The sequence below is a fragment of the Falco naumanni genome, chromosome 7, assembly GCF_017639655.2.
Source record: "Falco naumanni isolate bFalNau1 chromosome 7, bFalNau1.pat, whole genome shotgun sequence".
Classification (NCBI taxonomy): Eukaryota; Metazoa; Chordata; class Aves; order Falconiformes; family Falconidae; genus Falco; species Falco naumanni.
Window position 1 is genome coordinate 58652606 of NC_054060.1, and position 16007 is coordinate 58668612.

The following is a 16007-nucleotide window of genomic DNA, read 5'->3' on the forward strand; positions in this document are numbered from 1 at the left end:
ATGGGTACAGCTTCTTCACAAGCCTGATGGGGCTCTGATTACTGTTGATAACCCCATTTCTGGGGCAGCAAAGAGCAGGCTTCTTGCCACCCCTGCAAATTACCACCCGTCAGTTTTACTCCTCTCTGTGGCTCAGGGAAAATTCAAGGAATCATTTTGTCTCTGTCCCACAAGTCAGGGCACAGATCGAGACTCAGCTCGAGTCTTTGGAATTTGTGATTGATGCATTCAGGAAATCTTGTACCAGCAGTTACAGATATTATTACAACAATGAAACAAAGATACCTTTTCCTGCAGTGACATGGTTCTGATTAAGGTCTTCCCTCCAAAATCTTTCCCTACTTCCATACACTTTCCATCATGCACTCACAAAAAAAGCACATTCAAAAATCAGAATTTTGCAAATCTCTGAAACAAATCCAGCTGTACTGAGTATCCTCAACTCTGCTGCCAGTTCAACAAGAACTAACATTCAGTCTTCTCATCAGTGGTGGACCCAGGGTAGAACAGACCTCCCACTATAAACAGAGCCTTGAAATAAATGTTTATCATTTCAAGAGAGAAAATAAATGACTTTAAAATGTTTTTCACCAGCCAGGCTCTGTGTGTCATCCAGCTCGTCTAAAAATGGATGTTTCTACACAATTACTTGTACTCTGGACTCAACCATTTCATCTAATAATCGATGCCTCCCACTCGCACACGTTTGCATAAGTTCTTTAGCCTCTTCTGCTAGTTAGATGGTAAAAATTATGTGTATGGATATGTAGGAGAAGACACACACATATACATCCAGGACAAGAATGTTTATTCAGAATAAATTATTTGGCCCTAAAGGAAACCAGTTAGCTAGGTAGATAATTCATAAGTCAAATACTTCTAGGATCCCTGAGAAAAACATCAGAGATAATACATGTAAGTGAAATGCCTTTTTTCAAGCATTATTTCTCAAAACTCATACAGCCTGCTTAACTAGAAAAGAACAAAATGTCTCAGAAATATTTCACCTACTCCACCGAAAAGGCTCATATGATAAAAAGCAGTGGTTTTATTTTCCGAGCAGCTCCACAGACAACTACCTTAATCTCATTTTGGAAAGTCACATCTTCTAAAATATCCAAGATCTAGAAGTATGAGGGCATGGAAGGGGTTTTCATAATAACAACCACTTTTCCCTGCATTCATCCTTGACATGACTTCCATTTACACCAGTATATTAACCCTTCAGTGAGGCATTTCTCCCTCTGAGTTCACATACTGAAACATTTCATAAGCACTCACCCTGTTTCCAGAGCACGGGTAAACAGCTTGCTTGTAGACACAGTCCATTTACAACCGAGCTGCAAGTGCCAATCAAAATTACCAAATTCGTGTTCCACAAGTTTCACGTTCAAAGAACACAATTAGTCAACAGCCACCATGAGGACAGATGCGTGAAATTAATGATTTTAATTTACTTTTTTGCCCATCAGTCTTTCTTATCACTATTACTGAGTATTTCATAAAGTAAAAGCAGCGAGTGTGCAGGGTGTTGTGCAAATACTGTGCAGACATATCAATTAGCATCCAGCCTCTCCCGTGAGCGGCATCGACGCGCTGCAACAGAAACAGCAAAGGGCGGAATCAAGGCAAGAGCGGGCGGTGAGGAAACGGTGCTTGAAGGTTACATTTCCCGACGCAGGAACGCTGTGTTCGGGACTGAACTCGGCACCTTCATCCCCTACTGACGAGTTTCCAGTGAGGATTTACCTCCACACCTTCCGAGGCGCCGGCACGGCCACGAGAGGCACGGCCGCCTTGCTGCCGCCGGGGTGAGCCGCCAGGCGCGACGGGGAGGCCATGCGGGCCCGCGCCCTGCCGTGCGCACTCACCGCCACCCTCCCACAGCAGGTCCGGCCCTTCGGATCTAAGCGTGGCCAAAGCCGGGCCCGTGGGGCTGAAGGGCTCCAGGCCCCGCAGTTGCCCCACAGGCCCCGCCGGGGCGGGGCTGGCCGAGCCGCAGGGGCGCGCCGCACACCTGCGGGCCCACCGCGGGCCGCCGCCGCCCGCTCCCTGGCTGGGAGGGAGGGCAGTGCCCCGCCGGGGGCGGCCGAGCGCCCCGGCCCCGCGCCGGGCGGCAGCGCTGGGCCCCGCCGGCGGCGGCCGGCGGCCGGTCAGGGGCCGAAACCGGCGGGTCTGCGCCCCCGCTGCCCCCCTCCGGCCACCCGCGCCCGCCGCCTGCCGGCACCGCCCGCGCCTCGCCTCGCTAAAGCGAGCACGCAGCCAGCAAAGGGAACTGTGCTCTTGCTATCCCGTGTCCGCTCCGGGGTGCCCGGTGTTGGGCAGTGCCGCCGGGAGGGCGCCGCGGGACCCCCTGCGCCGGGGCCGGGGCCGGGGCGGTGGGGTCGCGGCCGCGCGCGGTGCGAGGGGTCACAGCGCCATCTCGTGGCCGCGCGGGAGACTACGGCCTGCGCTCCTCGCGGGTGGGCACGGCCCCGCGCCGCCTGCGGAGCGGTGTTGGAGCTGCCACGGGAGGGGGGTGGGGGTCCCATTTATCCTGCGAAACCTCCGTGCGAGGCGTTACATGCCAAGAGCTCACTTTTAAACACGTGCGCGTAACGGGGGAGTCTGAAGTTCCTGGGGTTTTTTCCTCCGTTTCCGATTACACCTATTCCATTCGCCAGGGGACCTATGTTGTAATTTTATGAATATGTTTTACTGTCCTGGTCTAAGAAAATGCAAGATATTTAGGTTTATGTATGTGAAGCCCACATATGCTAAGCTATAAAACTCGTACAGATGAAAAACGCCAGTTTCTGTTGTCAGAAAAGTTCACTTTGCCGTTGGTGCTGAGGCGCTCCCGTTGTCCAGCACGGCCTGGCTGCAGCCAGCACCTTTCCAAGGAATAGAGTTTTGTGTGTATCTTTTCTATATCAGAGAAACACGCTTACTACAATAAAGCCATTTCTGAATTAGAAAAGTTGTTGGTAATTTATATCAAGCAATGTCTATCTTAATTTGCAAACTGGATTTTATTTAATATCAATAGTAATACCTCTTTAGGAAAAAAAAAGAGAGAGAAAAAAAAGAGGCCTTTTTTTTTTCTTTTAAAGGCCAAAAACAAGTAGCCAAGATTAGGATGAAATACCAGCAGCAATTAATCACCTTGTGTCTGAGGTTGTAATGGGTCAGCAGGGACACATAGGCCTGGAACAAGAAGAGCCACAGCCTGAATGCTAGGCCTTGCCTGGGGGCAAGGGTCACACTGAAGGGCCACTTCCAGTGCAGACTGAAGTATGTTTTGATGATGCGCCACATGATGTATCCCCAAGGTGCTGATTCTGTCACCTTTAGGCTTCTTCGTCATCTGTGAGTTCAGACACGGGCTCCTGCCAGTGAACCTGGCCTTGAGTGCTGAATTCTCACGGGCAAGCAGAGTAGCCTTGACTGAGTCAGAAGCTTGTGGTGCCCTGTGTAATTTCTCCCTGTGACAGCCCTTCTGCTACGGGCATCACAAGCCTCGCTGCTGGCTGGTGGGAGAGAATCAAATACACAGAAGCATCATGTAATCTTGCTTTTAGTGTTCCCAAAGCATTGTTCTCTTCAGGAATATTGTTAAACCTCCATGTGACAGAAAACTAGGAAAAATCCTGGTACCTGCTTATCTGAACCGACAGTGCCTTTGGCGGGCTGATAGGTTCTCCAGCTGCTCAGGAGGTACCCAGCCTACCAACGACCTGCTGAAAGACCCACTCAGTGACTTGCCAGAGCAGTTCTTATGCTGCCCCATAGCCATGCTCATTCAAGACCAGTCAGCAGGAAAAAATGGTTGGCTCTCGTTGAGGAAATGATAAGGTATAAGGAGCTGGAGGTTTTTATAAAGCATTGAAGGGTTCGCATGGAAGGAAAAAAAAAAAAAAAAAGACAAAAAATATTTTACTCAGAACTTCCCTGTGTATTCCCTAGGCAATGAACCCTGGCATATTTGAAATTACTAACCCCTGAGCACCAGGAGCACCTACTATCTCAGAGGCAGATTGGGTAAATTCCCCAGACAACAAGCATTGAAGTGTACATAACTGCTGACAAGATGGACAAACTGGACTCAACGTGGGAAGGCAGGCAGCCTGGAGAATACCAGGTGTATAATCACAGGACTGCAAAAAGGAACACGTGGCCTGTAAAGTACATACTGTGTCAGCTGGTATTAAGGCATTAACGAGGCAAAGGCCCCTTTGGTGCCTCTTCACCAGGAAACACTGATTTACCCCAACCAAAAATTAAGACACGTCAGACTCATCAACTGAAAAAGAGGATTTCTCAAGGAAATTTCTACCTTGGAAATTCCCTCTTTTTCACTGAAATATATTGAACATAGAGACAGAAAGAGACAGACTGTGCAAGATACCATTAGTGTTTATGCTTTGAGTTAGCTGAAGGAAAGAACTGATAATCTGGAATAATAAAAACACTTCCGTCAGTAAATCTATGTATGTACATACAAAAATATATACATACATGCACAGCAGACAGACATGCATATATGTAATTCATTTATATTTATGTAGTTAAGATATTGTAGTTGTGCAAGTCTATCACTGGCATACTTGATTCACGTTGACAGCAAAGACTGCAAGAGCAGCACAGTATGGTTAGCGTGCTCATCAAGCTGTGAGGAGTCTCAAGTTCCCAATCTTTCTTGTTACATGTTGCTGTATACTAAGCAGTGTGAAATGTATGATATTGTATGAAATTTGTTGTCACACTCTCAGTCAGATGCAGAATAAAAATTCTTACATTTTTAAGAGTTTTGCACAGTGTCCCCTATGCTAAATGAATTTTGAGAGTTGAGAGCACAAACTGCTACAAGCTGAGCTAAAGAACTAGTCTTGCTAGTTTAAAGACTAGAACAAACTCGCATCCTCAGTGGATCGATAGAGAGGTGATCATGTAAGGCACCCTGTCAAACAAGTTTCAGAGACAAGTTATTTGTAGATGATTTTCAAAGATAAATTTGAGGATATAGCAATCTACTCCTTGGCAGTTCACGAATGAAAGACACAAAAATAGCAAGCTAAATTTGTTGACTGTGCTATTTGTGGGCCTTATTATCCCCGTGGTAATGTCATTTAGTTACAGAGATGTACCATAGAGAGAGAGATGTATATGTGCAAATCATATACATGTATGTTTATGTTCTTGCCCACACTTATGCATCACAAAATACTTTAAGATCACTGCACCTACCCTTTTTTACCAATATGATGTCCTTATAGGAAATGTAGGCATCTCCCTATAGTCCTTTATCTCACTGAATGCATACATGTTTGAAAGCTTTTCAGGATTAGGGCCAATATGCCATTTTAACAGCAATGTGCAATCACACGTGGCAAGTAGATCAGCAACTGAATGCTATAATGGCCTTTTGAGCAAGGGGCTGACTCAGCCTCTTCCACAGCCTGTCGTACAGGGTTTGCAGTCCAACTCCGTATCCCCCGTTCTGGTGCACCATTCCAGTGGTGACAGGTTTCTGGGTGACTGTTCTGTGGCTCATGATCAGCTGGAGGCTGGCAGAAGGAAGTGCAAAGAAGCTCTGCTCTGCAAATAACAGGCTGCAAAGAGAAGCCGACGTGAACAGAGAGTGTAAATAAGATGGGGAGGAGGAGAACGTCTGCCAAAAACAACATGAGGCTTTAAAGGCCTGGTTTCACTGCTAAAAAGTCCAAGCCCTAGCTTCTCCACCTCTAACCGAATCAAACTCAGTCGCAGCTGATCCCTCTTACTCCTTTCTTGCCCACACATCAATCTCTAAAAAAGGTTGTCCCACATCTTCGTGAAGCTTTTAGCTAGAGTAGTGAATGTGATTTGAAGAAAGCTGAGCAACACTGTGTTCCCAATACCACTGTCACTGTCATTCCCAGCACACAGGACAGTGCCCCGTGGTTAACAGCATCTTGCTAGAAGGAAATATGGACAAGCCAACAACGTTACTTGGAATAATTCAGACTTTCAGCTGTTAAGGATTGTTCTCTTTTGAAGTGCCCTGAACATTCTTTTTTTATATTTTTAAAGGGGATGTGCACTGTTGACACAACCAGACAAGAAATGGATCCTGGGAACAGACACAAAGAGAATATGACATATGTGACAGTATCTAGTACCCTACGAAGCTCTGGAACATCAGTATGAGTTATGACAGAACCCATTTACCTCCTTCAGTAGACTTTTCACATAGTGAGGATCCTAATTGTTTAGATTAGCTCTAGGTGAGATTTTGGCATACTGAACTGAGAAGGTCCTTTAATGTGTTTGGAGAGCTCCCAGGCTTCTAAAAAGCTCCTGCACATATGTTTATGAAACACCAAGAAATAGAAATATTGCATGGACCATGTTTACTTCCCATTATAGGCATCTAGAGAAGACCAGCTGTCCAGCAAATAAGGGCTAAAAAAAGAGCCCTACAACTTCATCCTGAAACACTGAAGAGAAGCGTGGGACACCAGTGCCACTGTGTGACTGTGGGAGGAGCTGGTGCAGAGAAACCTGCTGACATGGAAGGAAGGGAGGGGGGAACAGCAAAACCTACAGAGTTTCAGTTGAAAGCTATGCCATGGAACTGTGTACTGATTTTTCTTTTTTTTTTTTTTTTTTTTTTTTTTTTTTTGTAATGCCAACAAGCAAATCCAAAATCCAAAGACCTTCTTTTGCAGAAACAAGAGCATGTGCTGGTTCCAGTGGAGGAGGTAACAGGAACCACTGCACTGGTCCCCAGGGAACAAGGTTCATGTGTCTCTCGTGGACGTGGAACTTTCCCTGGCTACCAAAGGACATATGAAGACTTCTTCCTGTCATTTTTTCCTCAAACTTTTCTGGAAAGCTATTAAAGCCTGCAGACATTATAGGTGATGGAAGTGGGAATTCAACAGCTCAGAAATCCTACTGATCTAGGCAGTCACCCCTCATGCCATGCCTGGATTGCTCTGCACCTACACAGAGACTTAGGAAGGGAAAAGAGAACAAAAGGGCAGATGAGGATTTAGATATTGTAACCATTGATGTGGTCTCCCACTTTCTCTGCTGCTTTAGTAATTTTATATTTCTGCCTATTTTAGTGTTGTTCTGCACTTTTGACTTTGACTGCTAGAAAACTGTTTGTGCTAAATAAAACACCATTTTTATGGCATTCTACTTATGCTTTTTTATTGTGACTATTTTTACGTGACAGCAGATGTCATCCCTAATTTCCATAGCTTTCTTAGACTTTGGCGGTCATATCACCTACAGGGATGCTTTCTGTTTTTGCAGACTGATAAAACGGTTCATCAATATCCCAGTTCTACTTCAAGAACCTTCTGAGAACACAGCAGGCACCAGGCACCAGTACAGTGTTTTTCAAGACTGATAGCTAAATAATTTGCAGTGTCCTCTGATCTTCAGTCTTTCAGATAAGCTCTTCATTCTCATTCCTTAATTGCCACAAGTATAAATGAGTGCTCTGGGTAGTCATATATTGATTGTCCAAACAGGATTTCGCCAGCCACAGAAGAAGACAACTCAGTCCTTCAAAATAAACTGTGGCTACCCATGCCTATGTTATGAGAAAGAAATGGGTTTGTAACCTATGCAGAAGATAACTGCTTTATCCCAAAGCTACAGTCATGCCACTGTTTGGATCAAGACAAGATTCATGAAGATGAGATTGAATCAGCACAGAAGAAAGTCCAGAAAGCACATGATGGAAGATGAGAAGCAGGGCTTGATGCACATGATGGAAGTGAGTGTGGATCAGGCTGGCTTGCAGTCTGAGGTCGCAAGGCAAACCATACAGTACAGCTACCCTATTTACTATAGATAGGCAGAGAAGCCATCTGAAATTTATGGCAAGACTTCCAGATCACTTAAAAGAAAGCTGAATTTTTTGAAAGCTTCCATGTTTGTAGCGCCTGTTTCTCATAGACTTGATTTTCAACCAGTAAATAGTTTCTTTGGGGCATTTTGTTGGTTTTCTTCCCTCGTAAAGATAATGTTACTTTAAAACCCACTGTGATTCTCTCACTTTTGCATATTCTCTCTGCTGAGCCTCCATGAAATACAGCAGGATATAATGAAACCTATTACCATTTAGAGACAATATTGAGCAGACGAGCAAAAGGTGACAAGTTATCTTTATTGCACTGCTATGTTACTCACTCATGCCAATTAGTCTTTACTGAATTCATTTGGTGCAATAATACAAAGTGCATGGCACAGAACACATGGAGCCTATCTCTTAGACACAGTTCAGGAAGTCATTATTATTTTCTTAATAACATTTCAGATAATGTCATGAACATCATTATTAGTAGCATCTCAGGGATGGAGCAGACTTTGCTTTGAATCCTGTGCAGTTTTTCCTAAATTCCTTTTATTTTGAAGAAAGAGGGATTCAGAAAATGAGGAATGCTGTACTGAGTTGATTGCAAGGTGATAGAGTGTTCATGAATACCACCCATTGTGTCAAATGACTCACACATCTGTCAGGTGTGCCGCATTAGCCCACAGAAAGCCTTTCATACATGTTGTGTCCTATTAAAAAAAAAAAAATTGCTTTGTCTCTTGATGTCAATCACGCTGATGGATGGGCCCAAGGTGTTAATGAGTAAGCTTTAAAAAATATTTATGCTCTGCCAAATCTCTGCATCACGTCAGTAGGCACTAAGCTAGGCAGTTGGAAGTAACAGAATATTTAGAAAGGACAGCTCTTCTTCTGACTCATTAAAAAAAAAAGCATGTTTTTAAGCTCTCTCTACCAATTCTCTTGAGCCCTTTGTGTTTTCTTTATAAACATGATTTAACAACATTGTATCAGTTTACCTAAAACAGATTAACTCCAAGTGACTTTGATACTTCTTCAGTTACACTTGCCTTTACATTTTGCTAAGTGTAAAGTCTAAAATCAATGAGCCAAATTCTTGAGTTACTCCAGATTTTTTTCTGGGTAACTAAGACAGACATCTTAACACATTCTGTTTAGTACGTGTCATGCAACACTTTCAGTTTTATTCTGCCATGGAAATAATATAACGCAAGAGTCTCTAACTCTGAGGTACAAGAATTGTCGTTTGGGAGAATCAAGTGTGACTCGCAGTTTCTCAGAATTAAACCCAGAAGAGACTGATTTGACTGCCCTGTTGGAGTGCCTGCAGAATGGAGCCCAGCACGCTTCCCACATTTCTCTCTACCTACAGCACACCTTCCCAAGAAGTGTACCATCTTGCTTTCAAGGCTGCAGATTGTGGTGCACTGTCTTAATAATTTGTTCTGATGATTACTGACTCCAACTAAAAAGTTATCACAGTGGCGATCTATTAAGCTAAACTTCTAGAGATTGGATCATTTATGACTTTCTTTGTTCCACTAAAAAGGAGGTTACTCACAGTTACCTAAACACTGGAGACGAGTAAGGTGGTTTTAAATCTTGGGTTTGTGTGAAATGTCTCTTTTTTTGGGCGTTTAAAATTACTTCATTCTGACCGATTCTATAGTCATTGGAACTTTTTTCTTTAAAGTTTTCAGGAAAAAAGTACCCTTAAAATATAATCTATTTCAATCATTTTCCTCCAACTGTGAAACTATTGAAAGTCATAACAAAACAGTCACTTTTTTCATTAACTTTGTGCTACACTCAATTTTTTAAAAATCCTGTTCCATGGAGAAAATAAACAGCCCTTGTTACAAAACATATACTGAATAAAGATTCTGATTAGCTTTGGTACATTTTTTCATGGCACTAGGTTTCTGTAGAACCTATGACTAAGAAAGAATCTCAGCTAAATCCAGTACTGCCATTCTTGCAGTTTTCTTATTAGTGAAGCAATGAAATATACATTGTTATAGATGGTTGGGCTGAGTCATATATGTCATAACATACAGCATTGTTCAGTGCAGGTGTGATCAGAAAGAAATCACGCCTGTAAGAATGCTTAGAGCTTAATGCAGATAGATCACTGACAGATTTTTTTTTAAATATAATTGCAAAAAAAGTGTTTATAAAATAATTTGGTTTTCATTCTGGTGTCTACAGCCTCTGTAATCTAGGTGATTTGACTACAGAGATTCCTTTTCAGCCTCAAAAATGATAAAGGGTCTGATTAGAACTGGACACCAAATATTTCTTCCATTTCTGGGTGAAAACTGAGATTTAGAAAAAATTCTCAGCCTCTGGATGAAAAAAGTGAAAGCCATGAAAACATCTGAAAAACAATGAACTGAAACAAACTCAGCATAAACCTATCACAGTGTTTGATTGTTTTATTTGTACGTCAGTTTGTTTTCTCTTCTTACTATATTTAGCTGAAAATTATAAACAAAACAGCTCTTGAAATTGGAAATGAGATTTTAATTTAAAAAATTAACATAGAACATTTCACTAACATTAGACTTATTTCTGGAAGCTGAAAATGAAAATACATTTTAATAATATTTTCCTATCAGTAGTGTCTTGTTTCAGTGAATCATGGTTTTTCCTACAATAAAAACCAACACTAAGTACATTTTTCACCCTATCTTCTACAGGCTTCCAACAAAAACATTAAGGTTTTCAGTCTCATTTTTGTGATATTAACGATTCTAATATGTTACCAAATGGAGTAGATTAGTTATTCCTCTGAAGAGCATATGTTAATGCCAAGCCCTGGGTTGATTGACAGCAATGATGATCAAAGATGCCACCTAAATTGCTTTTCTATTCTTATTGCTAGTATATTTCCCAAAGGACACAAACCAAAGACTCAAGCTACACACCAGCATTTGCAAGACTGAAAGAAGCACTGAAAATGTTTCTGAGCAGATCCTCAAGTAGTGCAACTTGGCACTGCTCCACGGACTTCTTGTTTTCACTCCTTCTCCTTCTGTCTCGCTTGTGCTTATGTGTGGGCTGCTGCCCTGCCTTAGACATTTTTTGAGGAACAGACTCACAGCAAGCAAAGCAGATAGATTAAATAGGTAGAAACTTTTGAGCAACCTACAAGAGATTGAACAACAACCCTAAAATAAAACTAGTTAGAAAATAATAGTATTTATTTCTGCCAGAACATTGAGCTAAATTCTCAGCTGCTATAAACAAGGATAGGTCTATTGCTGGAAGTGGAGCTAGACCAATTGACATCACATTACGATCCACTTTTATTGACTCCAAAGGAACTACACCAGCTAGTAAGGATCTTGCCTATTTTATTGAGTTAATCAAAATTATGTGCTGCTGAGTGTATGACAGTTTTGTTCTGAGAAAAGATGAGAAATCTCTCTGAAACTAAAGAGACCCGATTCTCCCCTTTCTAATGCTGTTGCAAATCATCAGTAGTACAGCTTTAAACAATGTCAGCATAAAACCAACAGGGATGAAATAAATACCAGCATAGGAAAAACAGAAATTTCCCAGACTTAAGCAAAAGCATCGGTACTTGACTATGCTTTTAAAAGCTATGGCACAAGAGTCTGTAACAGCAATTGACTGGATGTCTCTAATTTTTAGCTGTAATGAGAAAACGGTAATTTTCTGTTGAGAGAAAGGAAAGGGGCTCTCCAAGAGCCAGAAACTGTGTCATTCTGACTTCATTACCCAGTGTTTGCCTAAGATCACAACAAAGTTTTTTTAACTTTGCTGCCAAATTTAAACCGTCTCAGTTTGACCCCCTCTGTGTCAGCAGTCGCAGTGTTGGACTACTGAGGGTGGGTGTTTGTTCTCTTTTCTGTAATCTGAATTCTAAATCATTGGCACAGGTGATTTTGTGTACTGTGTGCCTGCAACTAAATAAAAGAAATTAAGAAAACTTGTGGTGCACAAAATGTGAAAGATTTTGAACTAGAAGTTCTCTGTCACTGCACCGCCTATTTTTGTTTTGTCTTCAGTCTGATTTTAAAACTAGTTCTTGCACAAGGGCATCCTATGTTTCTGGTCTTTGCTATTTATAAATTACAAATAAAATGAAGTTGAACTCAAGGAGCAAGCTCTGAGAAAGAATAAAGGAACATACTCTAAAGGCTAAGGTAAGGTATACTTTCAAAACCATTAAATGCTTTTACAAAATAATAACAAATGCAGGAAAAAATGAAGTGCATGATACTTGACTGTTGGATTTGACTGGACCCTTGGGGCTCTGCTGCTCGCTCCTTTCTTTAAGAATACCAGATGAGACTCGAATTGAGCAAGAGTCCTCAGCTAGAGTTTCAGTAAGCCCAGACTCCCCATGATTTGGTGTCTTCACTCTGGGCTGAGAGAAAAACCGGGATGGGGTTTTTTGTAGACCCTAATCTGAAAAGTACAGAATGTGTTGTTCCAGGTGTTGGAATCAGTATTGGTTATTTGCAGTTCCAGTGGGGTATTTCTTTGTTTCATGCAGAATTTCTTGGCATAGTCAGTAAGATGAAAGGGATAAGCGTGTTAGTTTTTCCATCAACACTGGGTGTCTTGGAATTGTGTCACAAACATGAAATTACCACCAGAATTAACTAAGACTCAGTTTAAATGGCCTTAAACCAAACCTTAGTCTCATCTTTAATTGCTCAAGTGTTCAGGAACTTGAGGTTCATCCCAGATGACCAAAATTCCTTAAGAGGAAGAGTATAAGGAAGTTGCCTCTTATGCACAGAAATGGAATTTGACTTCCCAGCTTGCTGCAGTTGAAATGCAGAGATTTCCTATGTCATAGTGGTTTAAACCTACTGAATATAAGATGTAACTGTTCTGTATAGCAGATGTTACATCAACAGGCAAGCTGTATGACAGAAGGACTGAGTCACTTGGAGGGTGAAGATTTAATTGCATTTGATCATGCTATAGCTACTTAAGAAATCCCTAGGAGTGGTGAAACCAGAAAGGCAGATTAGCAGGAGGGAGGGAATATATCACAGTACACATCAATGGAACTGGGCATTTTACTGTGCTGAGGTGGAAACAATTTGTTTCATTACAGTGCTGTGGGACAGGGGACAGACAGCTGCTGAGCTCCCTTGTAACCAGTTCTGTAATAATGAGTTTAGGAAACCAAACATTAGTAATTGAAATAAATCAAAGGGATGCAGAGTATTTTCTATGGCCCAATGTTTTCTAAGGCAAATATGATATCCTTCAATTTAACTTGGAACTTCTAAATAGGAAAGTAAACTGAATTTTGAGGTAACTGACAGTGGAGGGAATAAACTGGATGTGAGGAAACCCAGAGTATCTGGTTAAAGCTCTTAAGGTATGATAGCCTTCAACTATTGAACAAGGTGTCTAACCCTTGATAGAATGAAAATATTAAACACAACACCAGGCCAGATAAGGGTTAAGGAGGAGAGGCATACCTATGAAAGCAGTCTCATGCAACCAGTGGCCACATCTGAGAGATGAAGTTAGTAGAAGGCCAAAGGACCTCAGTGACAAGTAAATCACCTAATTCAGAAGACAGCAGTAGGTATCCTGTAGGGCCTTTAGCAGAAGGAGAGGAAATACATCTCCCCATAACCGTGTAAACTCTCTGTTTAGTCTTCCCCCAAAGAACTCCATTTAGCAATCCATGGTAATAAGCTACGAAGTCTGTATTCAAGCTCTTGGCACATCGTGTATAACTACCATTAGTTACAATTACCTGTGGTTACAAATAGATTTACAGCCCTCAGGTTCAAATCAGACTTCTGATTTGAAATGCAAGTTCAAATTAACAATATCAGGGTCATTAAACAGGAATTAGAAAGTGACTATTCTAAAAATGCAGTCATCAAAAGAAACATTACCAGTTCTGCTTAAATGTAAGGCGATAAATGAGAAAAATATCAACATACAGAGCAGGGATAAAAAGCAGAAGACACAAAATTTGACCAGTCTAAAACACAGAGGTGGCATCACTGGGTACCTAACTACAGATAAAAAAGCTGAAGAACATGATACAGAAAAATCACCTAGAATTCAGCAAGGTCTTACAACATTAGAGGAGTTAAAAACTCAAGTTTAAATTTAAAATCAATCAGTCCTTTTCAATAGCAACCAATATTCAAAGAAAAAAAAAAAAAAAAAGAGAGAGATAATTAAAACCCCAATATCTCCCAATGAGGGAATGTGGTGATAAAACCTAGATATATAACTAACTGCAGGGATACCTAGGAAGGAGATCTAATAATGGAAAAATATAGTATTTGGACTTTTTATGAGATGATCAAGATGGCTCAGCCAGCTGTTTATACAGTGTTAACAGCATCTTAACATTTCTGGTAAATGCATGTGGGGGTTTTAGGTCATCGTTCTCATATTCAGTCATGCTTTTTAAAGGCTGGCAATTTTGCTTTTCCACCTACTTCACTTTTACCTAAAGCTAGATATGCATGACATATCAGTATTTTTTCATTGAAATATCTCTTCAAAATTTTGGTTACATGTCCAGGCACCCACGCCTTCCCTGGGTGATCCGGCCTCTCTGTCCTGATGGCTTCCTTTTACTGATGCAATTATAAAATAACCAAAAAAATTCACACCCCCATTAACCCAAAAATTCAGACCTGACCAATAAATTTTATAGCAATATCTATTCTGTAAGACAGTTCCCTTGATTTTTTGTAATCATTGTGGTTCTGCATTCAGACCTTTAACAATTTGTAGAAGGTAATAATTTACAATGGCACCCCTTAATCAAATGTCAGGTTCAGCATATTGTAATGTGTTATATTTAATGGCAATCAAGACAGTTCATAGAAGATGTGGAAAGGAAAAGTAGTGATTGCTGAAGAAAAGAAGTCAACAATGGAAACCTTAGACCACCGAACAGCAAAGGTTACCTCCCACTAGAAACCACTCTTCCTGAGCTGGTATGTGCCTGCAGAAAATAAAGAAAATTATTAATGAGGCCTCCATGAGAGAATATTTGCAGGCATTAAGGAATCAGCCAGCAGAGAAGAAAAGCGTGAAGTGATTCCAAACAAATAAAGGCTAAGCTGTATTCAGATGCACTATCTCTTCCCACGAAGAAAGAAGCAATCTTGGAGCAAACAGAGCATTTGTCAATCAGGGCTTTAACAGAAAGAAACAGCTGTAAGACTTTTTTGCAATAAAAATAAAAAATAGAAAGATGAACTGTATCTAGACCTGACAGGCTGTTGAGGTTATGGGGTGTTTCTCATGAGGGATTGCAGTGCAGCCTGAACCAGCTATGCACTGGTCACAACAGAAGCTGCACATTTTATGAGTATTTTGCTTTACTATATGTGAAATTTCAAGTAGCACCCAGCTTCCCTGGCACTTTTGGGCCATGTAACTAGCCAGAAACTGTAGCCAGGGCACCCAGTGGAGTACATATCCCTGGTATAGATAATTTAAATTTTGGTGTAGGAGTGGCATAGGGTCAGACTGGTAAATTTGGCAAATCTTAACACATCATGCAGCATGCCAGAAACAGTCCCAGAAGTTACTGGATTTGCACTCACATCACAGAGCCACAATTCCTTCTTGCTTCTTTCTTGCCCTGCATGATACTCAGTGAATTCAGAAATGAATGATGGCTCTTCCCCTTCCTCCTCTCTCCCACCCACTTTGCCTTCGCTTGCTGATGGGGAGATGCATACTCTTTTGAATCATAGCCGCCCTATAAGAACACCATCAGGTTCTGTGGGCAAAAATAGAACCTCGTAAATTGTGTTTGTGTAAGGAGGTGACTGAATCATCGCTGGTATCAGTAGATATGGGAACTTGTAGCCTATAAACCCTAATAGCTTCTCCTCAGACTAGTGTTCTTGATGTTATTCATACACACACAATTTTTCATTAGAAAGATCTGCTCATTGCAAGGTATTTTTAGGATCTGAAATGGCCTCCCAACAGATATCTTACTTGTCATGAATTCAGGTTAGTCTTCAGAAGAAATTTAGGCGCCCATATCTCTGAAGATGCTTTGTTTCACTAGACTTCCATATTCTTCTCACACTCTCCATCTCAACCCACTCCTTATGTAGCCTATGATTTTTCTGAGATCCTTAGATTGCTTTCTGTTTCTCATTGTCTCTGAACCCTCATTTTTAAT